Raw genomic sequence first — 14,802 nt, 5'->3', positions numbered from 1 at the left:
TTAAATAATCTGCTGTTGGGACACAAAGTTGATAATTAGCAGAATAAGGACACGCATCCTAGTCTTTTGAGTATAGTGATACTTCTACATATGCCAGGTTATAAAATACAAAATTTCAGAAAAACATTAAGGTTGGCAATATGAATTAATACAAACAGTAAGGAACTTGGAAAGGAACAATAAGTGAATGGAAGAGGTACACTGCTTGGATCTGAGCTCTAGCAGGGTAGTGATAGCAATATTTTGAAAACCAGGGGTTGGGCATGGTGGCTCACGCCTGTAATTCCAGCACTTTGGGAGGCCAAGGCAGGCAAATCACAAAGTCAAGAGATTGAGACCATCCTGGCCAACATGGTGAAACCCCGTCTCTACTAAAAATACAAAAATTAGCTGGACATGGTGGCATGTGCCTCTAGTCTCAGCTACTCAGGAAGCTGAGTCAGGAGAATCGCTTGAACCCAGGAGGTTGCAGTGAGCTGAGATTGCAATTGCACCACTGAACTACTACCTGGCAACAGAGCAAGACTCCTTCTCAAAAAAAAAAAAAAAAAAAAAAAAAAAAAAAAAAAAAGAAGGAAAAGAAAACCACTTCATATCTAAGCCCATAAATTTTAGACTCTGTGCAGACCAATCATCATCTTCTGTAAATACTTTCTTTTCTCCATAGTGCATACAGTTGATTAGGTTTAAACTTTTGTTATTTATAATCACATTCCAGATATACCTTCCTGAAGGGCATTCAAGTCAGCAATTCCATTTACAGATTATCAATAAGAGTGGGTTCCTCCTGCAAATGGCTTATCTCATTCATCATTCTGCTTTTCTCCTAATTTTATCTTAATTTCACTTTTGGAGGAAATCTTGCCATTGCCCTCATTATCCATGGCTTTTGTGACTCAGTTATTAATGTCACTAGCGTTTTCCAAAATTTGGTCTTTGTTTCTGTATTTTTCTTTCTGAACGTATTTTTTAAATATTCTGTTTCCTCAGATCCCCCTCCCCCATTTCTTCTTCTTGCAGATAATTTAGTATTGCATTATAAGAATTCTACACTCTATGTCTTCCATTTCAGAAACTTAAGGTACAAGGTTCATGCTCCATTTTTCTTCAGAGTTTGTGCAATCAACTCTCTATGTCCATTGTTCCCACTTCTGCCATGCTACCATGCTGCCAGGATACCATGATCGCTTTTTCTCACTTAGTTTTAAAACAAATTCCTTTTTCTGAGACAGCATTAGGTTTTCTCATTACTTCTTGTACCTCCCTTGGAAAGGAAGTGAAGACATAATAAGAAACAGCCAGATATATTGGTTTTACCGTAGTATGTTGCATTGGAGTTCCCCATTGCTGCTAGATCTTTCCCCCATGCCGATGTTAGGATCTGCATCTTGAATAGTATAGCATCGGTTTATGCTTTATGTGGTCATATAGTATGTAACAATTGTTCTCTTTATTCAATGGCTTCTTGTATGCTTCAGTTTACCTGATCCTGAATTTCTGTATAGTATGTATTAATTGTTTTAGAGATCTGAGAAACCAGAGAAGTTTTCTGAGGACATGCTGTTACACTCATTGTGATGGTGGCAGTGGTGGCAGTGGCTCAACTGTCCTGTCATTTAGCAGCTCAGTCACAGGAATTAAGAATACCTCTAGGTGTTCTGCAGTGGTTCCTACAGAGTGATGAAGTAATGAGAGATACAGTGGTTGGGATGTGAGATTTTATGCACAACTATAAAGGTGAGGAACATAAGGATGACATATGGATCTTTCTCTCTTTGTTTCTTAACATGGAAGAATGCACACCATCTGCCTCAGCTGGAAATTATTAGTCCAGGAAGTTTGACTGTCCTAGAAATTCCCTGTGGACCCACATGACTTGTCTGTGACTAGCTATTTTTTCCTGTTTGTTTTAAAATTATTAATTTTAATTATCCTATATTTTAAAACTTATTTTCTTTTCTTTTGGGTGATACAGTATATCTTAATACTATGTCTTAATACCTCTTTTTCTTTGCTATCCAATTACATTGACTTTTATATTTTGTTACTTTTGTCATTTCTTTCTCGTTTAATTTTTTATATCTAAATTAACACTTTGAACTTTTCATTCATCTTTGTCCATTTTTCTCTAGCTGGTTTTGCTACATTCATTTTAAAATCTCACTTGTTTTGTTGCTTATTTTTTCTTCTCTAACTTAGCAAATATATATCAGTCACCTACTATATATTAGATATTTATCCCTCATATATTTTATCAGAAATAAGATCAGATCTATCTTAGACATTTAGCACCAATCTACCTTTTTCTCTTTCTCTTCCCCTGGCCAAATCTGTTCCTATTCAATAATGTATACTTTAAAAATATATTCCTATATAAATTTTAAGTTTTATCCTAACAACTTATCAATCAGTATTTGTTATTCTACATCATAAATCTCAAATTTTATTTTTCCATGATCTGTGCATTGATATATGAACATCTGAGATTACAAGTGTTTGTATTTTTTCAATCCCCTTCCAAATTTATTGTTTCTTATGTGTATTACTGGATCCCCTTAAATGTTCCTTAAATTTTTTCCCTGATCTCTTCTGGTGGTATTGTTGCTTCTCAGTCAAATTGGCATGAATGGTGGTCTCCATGGGATGCTACATTCTGGATATGTGCTTCAGAAACACAGCATACCTTGACTATTGGTCATTCGTTGTGTGTCAGTCACCCTTGGTATATTTATTCTTTCTGGGTAAATACTAGATTTCTTAGAACTTAGGGGTAGCTCCTCTTTATTAAGCTGATTATTAATTCATTCAGCAAATGTTCCTTGAGTGACTTTTGTATGTAGATTCTGTAAGAGGTATGTCACATTTATTCCTTATAGATATACCTTATATGCCAGTGACTCTCTGTTCTCTCCCTCTTCCATGCACACCTACAGAGTTACTACAGGAAAGCTTTGTTTCTCTTTCTCTCCTTATTCTATATCATATTATTTTACTGAGTGTTTTCTTGTAATGGTTTGGAGCCTTGACTGTGTAATCAAACCCATGGTTTCCTGACTTCTTTTCTAAATTATGTTACTTTTATTCTACCAAGGAACTCATTGTCTTTGTTAAACCAAAATGTTAAGAGGCCTGTCTCATCAAGCAATGTGGACACATAGCTGGTACTTGCTGCAGAAGGAAGACAAATGTGACACATTCCTTTAAACTGTTTGGAAATAGGCCCCTTAGTTTCTATATATTTTTTTCTTGGTTAGTGTTGAATCTCAAATGAAATTAGCAAGCTTTGTAACTCCTCTTGATAGCTCTTCCAGAGATGACCCTCTAAGTGAACAATTCTCACCTGTTTGGTTCAGGCTTTGATCTTCTGGGGTTATAAGAGTTTGCTTTATATATAAGCCACTCCCTTCTCCCTCTATCCTCAACTGTTTCCCTCCACCAGGCAATGCACAGTTGGTTGGCAACTGCCAGCAAATGACACCAACTGCTACCAAACTTCTATCTTCACAGAATAGCCACCAGATTGCAAGAAAATTACTCACCTTTCCAATTCTTTAGCTTTTGCTGCAAGGACAATTGGCATTGGTTCATTACTAGGTTCATTACTCTTTAAATGTTAGACCTTAGTATGAAGGAAGGTTAGTTCTAGGATCTGAGTGTTTGAGATCAGGTGATCTCATCATCCTAGAGAGAAGGTTTAAGGAAAATAAAGAAAATGCCATCAATTATCTTAAATCTACTGGAGGAAATGTTCTATGTTTAAATGGACATATGATTTACTTTACAGAGCCACTTTGCATTTGGTAAGAACTGAATAACAACTTGTTGGAAGTTTGTTGGAACGAACACTCAACATATAATATGGTTGAGAGATTTTATGTCAGAAAGTCCAAATATACGAAATTCAAACATATTTTTTAAATTCAAATGCAATAGAATCACCAACATGTAGTGGTAATTAACAAAAGTGGGCAGCTCAGTTCAGGCAATAATTATTATTGATAATAACTGAAATAAAAGGATTTTAAGTATAGTGCCAATTCTTCTTTCTTGTTTATTGCATTATTAATATTGCTATGGACACCAATATTAAAGAATCATTTTATTTAAGTTTGTAGTTGTGAGTTCAACTACTGAAACTTCTCACTTTAAAGAAAAGCCTTCTCAGACCATCAACATTTCACCATGTCAAATTATCATAGACTGTCTCAAAGTTAAAGCAGTTTCACTCGGTCACTATTTTATTGATAATTATTTTACTTTCAGAAGATACTCTCACTTTTGGGGTGTTAAAATTATTTTACATAATTGATGTAAGAGAGTTGTGACCAGAGCTTATATGTCTTCACTAGTTGTATTGAGTATTTTGTGAAAAAGCTATGTGATTAAATAACTTTAGAAATAAGTGCATCTTTATCTTGTAGACACACTTGGTTTAACCTAGTATATCAGTATCAAAACGGAATTTTAAAGATACATAACTGATAGTTTTCGTGAATTATTCACTCTTTTTCTTTTGTCACAGACACTCCATATTTTAAACACATTTTGAGGATACAGACTCATTAATCTTTTTGTTCCAACCAGTCCCTAGTATGAAATAACTTGGGAAAAATTTGTGTTCATAAATACTTGTTTTAGAAATTAACATCTATTTAGGTCTTTATTGAATATATCTGCCTTCTTTGCCACAATACAATTTTCTATCAAGTAAACCTTTAATCCAGTAAGTATTGATTTACCACTCACTAGCAAGCCCTACTCTCTGAGCCTCAATATCAAGCATTTACACATTAAAAATGGTTTGAAAAATCTAATGTTAAAATTAAGAACAAATATAGTTATAAATGAAGAATACTGTATCAGGAATCGAGATCTGGGTTACAGTCCTGGCTTTAACAACCTAATGACTTTGAGTAAGCGACTTAACTTTCTCCAACATCAGTTTCTTCATGCTTGCCTCTAAAAATATGTATCCAATTTCAATTTTACTATGCAATATGGGGTGAAAGGAATGTCACTTATTTTATTTCACTAAGTAAAATTTACTTTGTTTCCACATCCCTTCCTAGAAAGTAGGTAGGCATTTAAACCATCACCATTATTGGGGAACTTCATCTCCTCATCCTCCAAGGTTGTATGAAAGCCTGGAGTTCTTAGGTAATTCAGAGTATTCAGGGAGGAGCTTCTATCTTTGCCCAGAGTGGTCAGTGATAAAATGCTCATTGCCCAAGATGGCTAATCCCTTGAAGGCAGTAGCTCTGTTTCTCTGGGGGTGGAAGTGGAGCATGCGAGATTTTCCTTGGCTGGAAGTCATGGAATTTCTGGTCCTGCTGCACACAAGACATGGCACCATCATGCTCACTGAGGTTCTGTCATCGCCTCAAGGAGTATGGTGCCCAAAGACTTTAACAGATAAAATTGCCCTAAGCGGGCTAGGCGCGGTGGCTCACGCTTGTAATCTCAGCACTTTGCGGGGCCAAGGCAGGTGGATCACCTGAGGTCGGGAGTGTGAGACCAGCCTGGCAAACATGGCGAAACCCCGTCTCTACTAAAAATACAAAAATTAGTTGGGAGTGCTGGTGCATGCCTGTAATTCCAGCCACTCTGGAGGCTGAGGCAGGAGAATTGCCTGAATCTAGGAGGTACCGGTTGCAGTGAGCAGAGATCGTGCCACTGCACTGCAACCTGGGAAATAGGGCAAGACTGCGTCTGAAATAAATAAATAAATAAATAAATAAATAAATAAATAAATAAAATAAACACCCTAAGCTGTCTATATCCAACAGATCATGTTGGGATATTATGATTGTTCCTGGATGCAACTATTAGGAAGAATGTAGACAGGTCCCCAGAACCCAAAAATTCACAGGCCTTTATCTCCATTGTCTTTGGAAAATTTTGCCCACAGGCCAGAACATGGGCAGACCTTTCTTCCCTATCCTACCTCTTTGCTGAATGCCCCTTTTGAGGATCTTTAGGAACTCAATGCTGGCCTTTCTGTTCCATAGGTATGTCTGAAAATAATGAGATCCTTAAAACTAATAAATGTTTTCTGAATAAAATCCTTTTAAAAAGTAAGCTTTTTTTTTTTTTTTCTTTCCGATACTCATTCACCTGGTTAAGTATTATAGTTAGCGGTATCAAAACAAAAGTGTATCTGAAAGAAGGTAGCTGTCCTTGCCTAGGGAAGTCAGAAGTCTCAGATTATTTTGTAGACGTGTCTCGTTTTCTCAGGCTATATAAATGGCTTTCAATTCTATCTTATACTCAATTTTAATATGTAGTTATGTCTTTATTCCTCAGTTCTCCCTCCTGCCAGACAAACTTACTTGGGGCCTATTCGAATCCACTTGAATGTATCCTCTGTTGCATTAGAAAAACTAGAAAGACCAGAACAAGTTAAGAGAGAGTTGCTGATATGGTTTGGCTGTGTCCTCACCCAAATCTCATCCTGAATCGTAGCTCCCATAATTCCCACGTACTGTGGAAGGGACCCAGTGGGAGATAATTGAACAATGGGGCACTTTCCCCATACTGTTCTCATGGTAGTGAATAAGTCTCACGATATCTGATGATTTTATAAGGGGTTTCCCCTTTCATTTGGCTCTCATTCTCTCTTGCCTGCTGCCATGTAAGATGTGTCTTTCACCTTCTGCCATGATTGTGAGGTCTCCCCAGCCACGTGGAACTGTGAATCCATTAAAACTCTTCTTCTTTATAAATTACCCAGTCTCAGGTAAGTATGTCTTTATCAGCAGCGTGAAAACAGCCTTATACAGTTGTACTCTCTTCTGTACTAATCAACCAAGGTTTGGAATCAAATTTTATTTTCTGGGCTGAATAGTGTGAAGATTAAACTGGTGCATATCCAGGATATAGCTATATGGATAGTAAAATATTTCTATTTGAAATGTGAGAAATGGTTAATTTGAAAAATATATTTAGGGAAAATTATAATCGTTCTCTTGTTCTATGCATTGTCTCATGCATGCATGTGTGCATGTGGGTGCACATGTGTGTCTCCAAAGGCATTATTTAGCTTCACTCTGAGATATCAATGGTGGACATTATAGAGTGAAAATTTCAACTTCATAGTAAGTGTCAAAGTCAAATAAAATAAAGATGAATCTCTGAAATTAAAACATTTTGTTGGGGAAGAAAGAATTGCAATTCAGGGCATACATGCAGACTGGATGGTCTTTGGCATGTCCAAAGATCAAAGAGAAGGTTAGAGGTTTTATTAAAAAAAAAAGAGAGAGAGAGAGAGAGACAAATGAGGCCCAGCATAGTGGCTCACACCTGTAATCCCAACACTTTGGGAGGCTGAGGCAGGCAGATCACCTGAGGTCAGGAGTTTGAGACCTGCCTGGCCAACATGGCGAAACCCCATCTCTACTGAAAATACAAAAATTAGCTAGGCCCATGCCTAGCTGTGTGTGCCTGTAATTCCAGCTACTTGGGAGGCTGAAGCAGGAGAATCTCTTGAAGCCTGGCAGCAGAGGTTGCAGTGAGCCAAGATTGTACCACTGCACTCGAGCCTGGGCTATGGAGTGAGACTGTCTCAGTAAATAAATAAATAAATAAATAATAAATAAATAAATAAAAATATTTGTATTGCTCTTTGAGAAAGTCCATTGGCACTGGTGAGGTTTTGGAAAATGGCAAGTTTAGATTGGTAAGTGACAGATGTGAGTAAAATTATTCTTAGAATTGCAGGATGTTGTTTCAGAAGCTATTAGATAAAACTGGTTTCAGGTTATAGCAGGCAGTTTCAGCAACCAGGCTCAGAGAGAATTACATTCTTGGATCACTGTTATTGTGCCCGGAGTGCTTTTCCCCCAGCCTTTTGACTCTGTTTCAATTTGGTATAACAAGAATGACCCAATTTGTATGATCAACTTTTGCAATAAGGAAATACATTCTGTCAATTATGTTTTCTGAAAAGGAAGCAGACAGGCTTCCTAAAGTAGTCCATTTTCTGTCCTTGAAGATCTTAAACTGGATTCTCTGTACTCATGGGCCAGATAGAGTACAGAAGTGATTCTAATATTGAATCCGTAGCTGTCCTCCATGGCCTCCAAAGCCACCTGTCACCTCCTGCCTCTACACACACACACACACCATCCATTAGATGCCCCTTAACCCTTAATTCTAAGATATCTAAAATGCTGGGCCCATAGATAATTCTCAATCATTGGATTTTAAATGATTTGGAGGGTTTTTTTAAGACTATGAGTGTAAAATATAAGCATTTAAGTCATTTTGATGGAAATATGATGATGATCTGGAAACATAATTATTATGTTACTCCCTTCTTTATCTCAACTCTGTTGGATTGATTTTAAAAATATTTCCTTGATCTTTCCTTCATGAACCTGAAGTCAATTCCACACAGACTTTACACAGAATTAATGTTTAAGTTTTGTTCTGTGCTGAAATCCTAATAAATATTCCCTACCAGTTTCAGAATTTCAGTTTGCAAAAAGATTCAAGTGACTGGATATCCTGATATATGCCAATTGTACCCTGCAGTTTTTTTTGTCTTGTCTTTATTTTCGGAAATCCTGGAGCGCAGATTTCTTTCTTTGCCTTAAGTCTTGGTCTAGGTGTTTTCTGTGGGTTTTTTTTTTTCTATTCTGTTGCTCTTATGTTTTAAAAATGGCCTCTCAACCTTTTCCCAGTTACTTTCCTTGGTCTACAAAGCCAAAGGGGAGGCAAGAAAATGTATATATTATTGGGTGGCTTTCAGATAACCATAATGCACATCTTGGTGCCCTTCCTTACTCCCTTTGGCACCACATCTTGGTGCCCTCCTCTACTACTGACCTGGAATATAAGCCAAGCAGATTTTAGCTGAGATGAAAACTGTGCATCAGGTTAGGTAGTCTGTTGACTTTCTCTGCCTTTTAAATTGAATTAAATTGTTCTGTTATATTTTAAAATAAAACAGTCCTTACTGACAAAGTAAAGCTGTGTTAAACCTCAGGCCAATTAAAACCACATGAAAATAAACTCACTCCTGGTATTGGTAAAAGGGACTAGGCTCTTTTTGAAAAAATAATGTGGTACCTCTTGAATATTCAATTTAATGCTTATGCATAAAGGCCCAGTAATGTTCCCAGAAATATTCATAATACCTTTCTGATTTGGCTATATCTTGAGTTAGTTACCCAGGGACGCAAAGATTTTGGTTTGGGGGACCATCTCCTCTCTTCGCAGAAAGCTAGTGAGGGGTAGGCAGAGGAGGGGAGGTGACGAGTGAATCCCTCCAACGATTTACTGGAAATTTGTTCTCGAATTTTCAGGCATGGAAATTGGGTTTGTTATATTCATCACTTAGTTGAACTGCATTTTTATTTTCTATCAGTTTGCATTTACTTCCTCCTTACCTAGTGTCTGAATTATATTCCTTGCTTTTAATGTTTGTTTGTTTGTTTATTTATTTATTTATTTATTTATTTTTGAGACGGAGTCTCGCTCTGTCGCCCAGGCTGGAGTGCAGTGACCGGATCTTGGCTCACTGCAAGCTCCGCCTCCTGGGTTTACGCCATTCTCCTGCCTCAGCCTCCCAAGTAGCTGGGACTACAGGCGCCCGTCACCTCGCCCGGCTAGTTTTTTTGTATTTTTTAGTAGAGACGGGGTTTCACCGGGTTAGCCAGGATGGTCTCGATCTCCTGACCTCGTGATCCGCCCGTCTCGGCCTCCCAAAGTGCTGGGATTACAGGCTTGAGCCACCGCGCCCGGCCAGTGTTTATTTATTAAATACCATTTAGAAGGCACAGTTGTGTGACAGGAACTTACAATTTTATTTCATATTTCACAGTTAAAAAATGGCAAATATGCTGCCACATACATACATTTTATTTGAACTTAACATTTTTGCTGTTTTAATTTGTGATTTGGACCACTTTTCTTGAAAGTAAATGGACTTTAATAATAAGAGTTTATATAATGATATACATGAGTACATATTGTTATTTTACTCTTATATTGTCCTTGGCTTAAAGATAAAAATAAGTAATTATAAAGTATACATTATGTAATTTATATGCAGTTTTTTAAAATTATATAAAGAATTACATGTTATGCAAACTTCTAAAATGATCCCTACCACCTGGTATTCATGACCTTGAGTAATCCTCTCCTATCCATTGTGGGCTGAACCTAGTGAGTTGCTCCTCATTAACAGAATATGGCAAAAGTGAGAAGATGTCCTTTCCATATTAAGTTATAAAACATCATGACTTCTGCCTTGCTAGCAGATGCTATCTTGTACTAGATTTGATGAAGCAAGCTGCCATGATGAAGAGCCTCATATTTCAAGAAACTGAAGGTGGCCTCTGTTCAACAGCCCACAAGGAAGTGAATCTCATCAACAACCACTAAATGAGCTTAGAAGCAGATCCTGCCCTAGTTTAACCTTGAGATGACTGTGAACCTGTCATCAATTGCAGCCTTGTGAAAGGTGCTGAGCTAAAGGATCCAACTAAGTTATACCTAACTCAAAGAAACTGTGAGATAATAAATGCATGCTCTCTTAAGATGCTAAATTTTGGGATAATTTGTTACACAGCAATAGTTAACTGACACAGACTGTATCCTTATCCATTGCTTTAGTCAGTCATAGCTTCTTCCAGGTCTCCTGGGAGATTTTTACACTCTCTCTTTTTTTCTTTCCAACTTTTATTTTAGGTTCAAGGGATATATGTGCAGGTTTGTTACAGGGTAAATTGCATGTTGCAGGGGTTTCGTGTACACATTATTTCATCACTCAGGTACTGAAGGTATTACTGGATAGGTAGTTTTTTGGTTCTCACCCTCCTACTACCCTCCATCTTCAAGTAGGCCCCAGTGTCTATCGTTCCCTTCTTTGCATCCAGGTATACTCAATGTTTAGCTCCCTTTCACATAGGTGAGAATATGTTGTATTTGCTTTTCTGTTCCTTCCTACATTAGTTCACTTAGGATAATGGCTTCCAGTTCTATCCACGTTGCTGCAAAGGACATAATTTCATTCTTTCTTATGGCTGCATAGTGTTCCATGGTGTATATGTACCACATTTTCTTTATCCAGTCCACCACCAATGGGCATCTAGGTTGATTCCATGTCTTTACCATTGTGAATAGTGCTGCAATGAACATATGAGTTCATGTGTCTTTATGGTAGAACGATTTATATTCCTTTGGCTATATACCCAATAATGGGATTGCTAGGTTGAATATTAGTTCTACATTCTTTGAGAAGTATCCAAACTGGTTTCCACAGTGGCTGAAGTAATTTACATTCCCACTAGTAATGTGTAAGCAGTATCTTTTCTCTGCAACCTCATCAGCATCTGTTATTCTTTAACTTTTTAATCCTAGCCTTTCTGACTGGGGTGAGATGGTATCTCATTCTGATTTTGATTTGCATTTCTCTAATGATTAGTGATGTTGAACATTTTTTCATATGCTTGTTGGCCACATGAATGTCTTCTTTGGAGAAATGTCTGTTCATGTCCTTTGCTCATTTTTAATGAGGTTGTTTTTTTGCTTGTTAATTTGTTTAAATTTTTTATAGTTTCTGGATATTAGACCTTTGTGAAATGCAGTTTACAATATTTTCTCCCATTCCGTAGGCTGTCTGTTTACTCTGCTGATAGTTATTTTTGCTGTGCAGAATCTATTTAATTTAATTAGGTCCTATCTGTCAATTTCTGTTTTTGTTGCAACTGCTTTTGGAGTTTTCATCATGAAATCTTTGCTAGGATCTATGTCCACAATGGTATTTCCTAGGTTTACCTCTAGGGCTTTTATAGTTTTAGGTTTTATATTTAAGTCTTTAAATCCACCTTGAGTTGATTTTTGTAGATGTTATAAGCAAGGAGTCCAGTTTCAGTCTTCTGCATATGGCTAGCCAGTTATTCAAGCACCATTTTTGAGCAGGGAGTCCTTTCCCCATTGCTTGGTTTTATCGACTTTGTTGAAGATCTGATGGCTGTAGTTGTACAACTTTATTTATGGGTTCTCTAACCTGTTCCATTGGTCTATCTGTCTGTTTTTGTGCCAGTACAAGGTTGTTTTGGTTACTGTAGCCTTGTAGTATAGTTTGAAGTTGGATAATGCGATACCTCTGGTTTTGTTCTTCCTGCTTAATATTGCTTTGGCTATTTGAGCTTCTTTTCTGCTTCTATATAAATTTTAGAATAGTTTTTCTTATTCTTCAAAAATTGTCATTGGTGTTTTGATAGGAATAGCACTGAATCTGAAAATTGTTTTCAGTAGTATGGCCATTGTAACAATATTGATTCTTCCTATCTATGAGCATGGAATGTTTTGTTTGTTTCATCTCTGATTTCTTTCATCAGTGTTTTGTAATTCTCATTGTAGAGATCTTTCACCTCCCTGATTAAATGTATTACTAGATATTTTATTCTTTTTGTGGTTATTGTGAATGGGATTGTATTCTTGAATTGGCTCTCACATTGATGCATAGACATGCTACTGATTTTTGTACTTTGATTTTGTATCCTGAAACTTTTCTGATGTTATTTATCAGATCTAGGAGACTTTGAGGAGTGACTGGGGTTTTCTAGGTATATACTATCTGTGGAGAGAGATAGTTTGACTTCCCCTCTTTCATACTTGGATGCCTTTTATTTCTTTCCCTTGCCTGATTGCTCTGACTAGGATTTCCAGCACTATGTTGAATAAAAGCAGTGAGAGTGGGCATCCTTGTCTTGTTCTTGTTCTCAGGGAGAATGCTTCCAGCTTTTGCCTGTTCAGTATGATGTTGGCTGTGGGTTTGTCACAGAAGCCTCTTTTTATTTTGAGGTACATACCTTTGACACCTAGTTTGTTGAGGGTTTTTAGCATGGACTGGATGTTAAATTTTATCAAAAGCCTTTTCTGTGTCTATTAAGATGATCATGTGGTTTTTGTTTTTAGTTCTGTTTATGTGATTATCACATTTATTGATTTGCATATGTTGAACCAACCTTGCATCCCAGGAATAAAGTGTATTTGATTGTGGTGGATTAGCTTTTTGATGTACTGTTAGATTTGGTTTGCTAGTATTTTCTTGAGGATTTTTGCATCTATGTGCAGCAAGGATATTGGCCTGAAGTTTGTGTGTGTGTGACTGCCAGATTTTGCTATTATAATGATGCTGGCTTCACAGAATGAGAGTGGGAAGAATCCCTTTGGCTCAATGTTTTGGAGTAGTTTCAGTAGGATTAGTACTAGCTCTTCTTTATACATCTGGTAGAATTTGGCTGTGAATCTGTCTGGTCCAGGGATTTTTTCTGGTTGGTAGACTTTTTATTACTGATTCAATTTTGGAACTCACTACTGGTCTGTTCAGGGTTTCTATTTCTTCCTGTTTCAATCTTGGAGGTTGTATATTTCCAGGAATTTATCAGTTTATTCCAGGTTTTCTAGTTTGTGTGCATAAAAGTGTTCATAAAGTTTCTGAGGGTTTTTATACTTCTATATGGTTAGTAATTTTATTCTCTATTCTAAATCTTTCAATCCTGAATATCTAGCCAGTTTTAAGTGCATAACATTTTATCCCCACAAGTTTAAATATCTATTTATATTCTTTTTTTCTATCTTGAGGCAGGATCTCACTCTGTTGCCCAGGCTGGAGTGCAGTGGCACAATCATAGCTCACTGCAGCCTTGACCTTGCCAGGTCCCAGTGACCCTCCCGCCTCAGCCTCCTGGGTTGCTGGGACTATAGGCACGCACCGCCACACCTGGCTAGTTTTTATATTTTTTTGGCAGAGATGGGGTTTCACCATGTCACCCAGGCTGGCCTTGAACTCCTGGGCTCAAGCAATCTGCCCACCTCAACCTCCCAAAGTGCTGGGATTGCAGGCATAAGCCACTGCGCTGGCCTATTTACATTCTTAATGTGTGTTTTCTTTTTAGCTTTCCTCATTACATGAAATGTTGGACATACTCTGAGTTAATTGCTAAAAGAAATGTTATTATTGGACATGAGGTACAGTAACAGCTCATTTATCTGGTAAATTTGACTGCTTAGTAGGAAGCAGAAAAGGCCTCTGTGCAGCTATAACAGCCCTCAATCATAACTTATCTATAGCTTCCTTTTGGGTTCTTGCTTAGGTCTTGATTTCCATCTTTCATTCCTTTTCCTCTGTGCTTACCTTGTGTCCTTCCTTCTTTTCTTCTCTCTTTTATTGAACACTTATTGAGTGCTTATAAAGATGTGGACATTGTGCTAAGGGTTGAGGAGACAATGATGAACTAATCTGAATATAATCTCTGCTTGTATGGAACTTGTAGTCTAGTGGGAGGGTTGAATGTTAATTGAATTATTATGTTAGGAAATGTTTAAAATACATGTGAGATAAGTGTTCTGAAAAAACTAAATGGGGCCAGGCATGGTGACTCACGCCTGTAATCCCAGCACTTTGGGAGGCTGAGGTGGGTGGATCAAGAGGTCAAGAGATCAAGACCATCCTGGCCAACATGGTGAAACCCCACCTCTACTAAAAATACAAAAAATTAGCCAGGCATGGTGGAGGGTGCCTGTAGTCCCAGCTACTCAGGAGGCTGAGGCAGGAGAATCACTTGAATCTGGGAAGCAGAGGTTGCAGTGAGCTGAGACTATGCCACTGCACTCCAGCCTGGCAAAAGAGTGAGACTCCATCTCAAAAAAAAGAATATAAATAGATATTTAAACTTGTGGGGATAAAATGTTATGCACTTAAAACTGGCTAGATATTCAGGATTGAAAGATTTAGAATAGAGAATAAAATTACTAACCATATAGAAGTATAAAAACCCTCAGAAACTT

Source organism: Rhinopithecus bieti, unplaced genomic scaffold, assembly GCF_001698545.2.
Source record: "Rhinopithecus bieti isolate Rb0 unplaced genomic scaffold, ASM169854v2 scaffold_364, whole genome shotgun sequence".
Taxonomy (NCBI): Eukaryota; Metazoa; Chordata; class Mammalia; order Primates; family Cercopithecidae; genus Rhinopithecus; species Rhinopithecus bieti.
Note: the sequence above shows the minus strand (reverse complement) of the source record.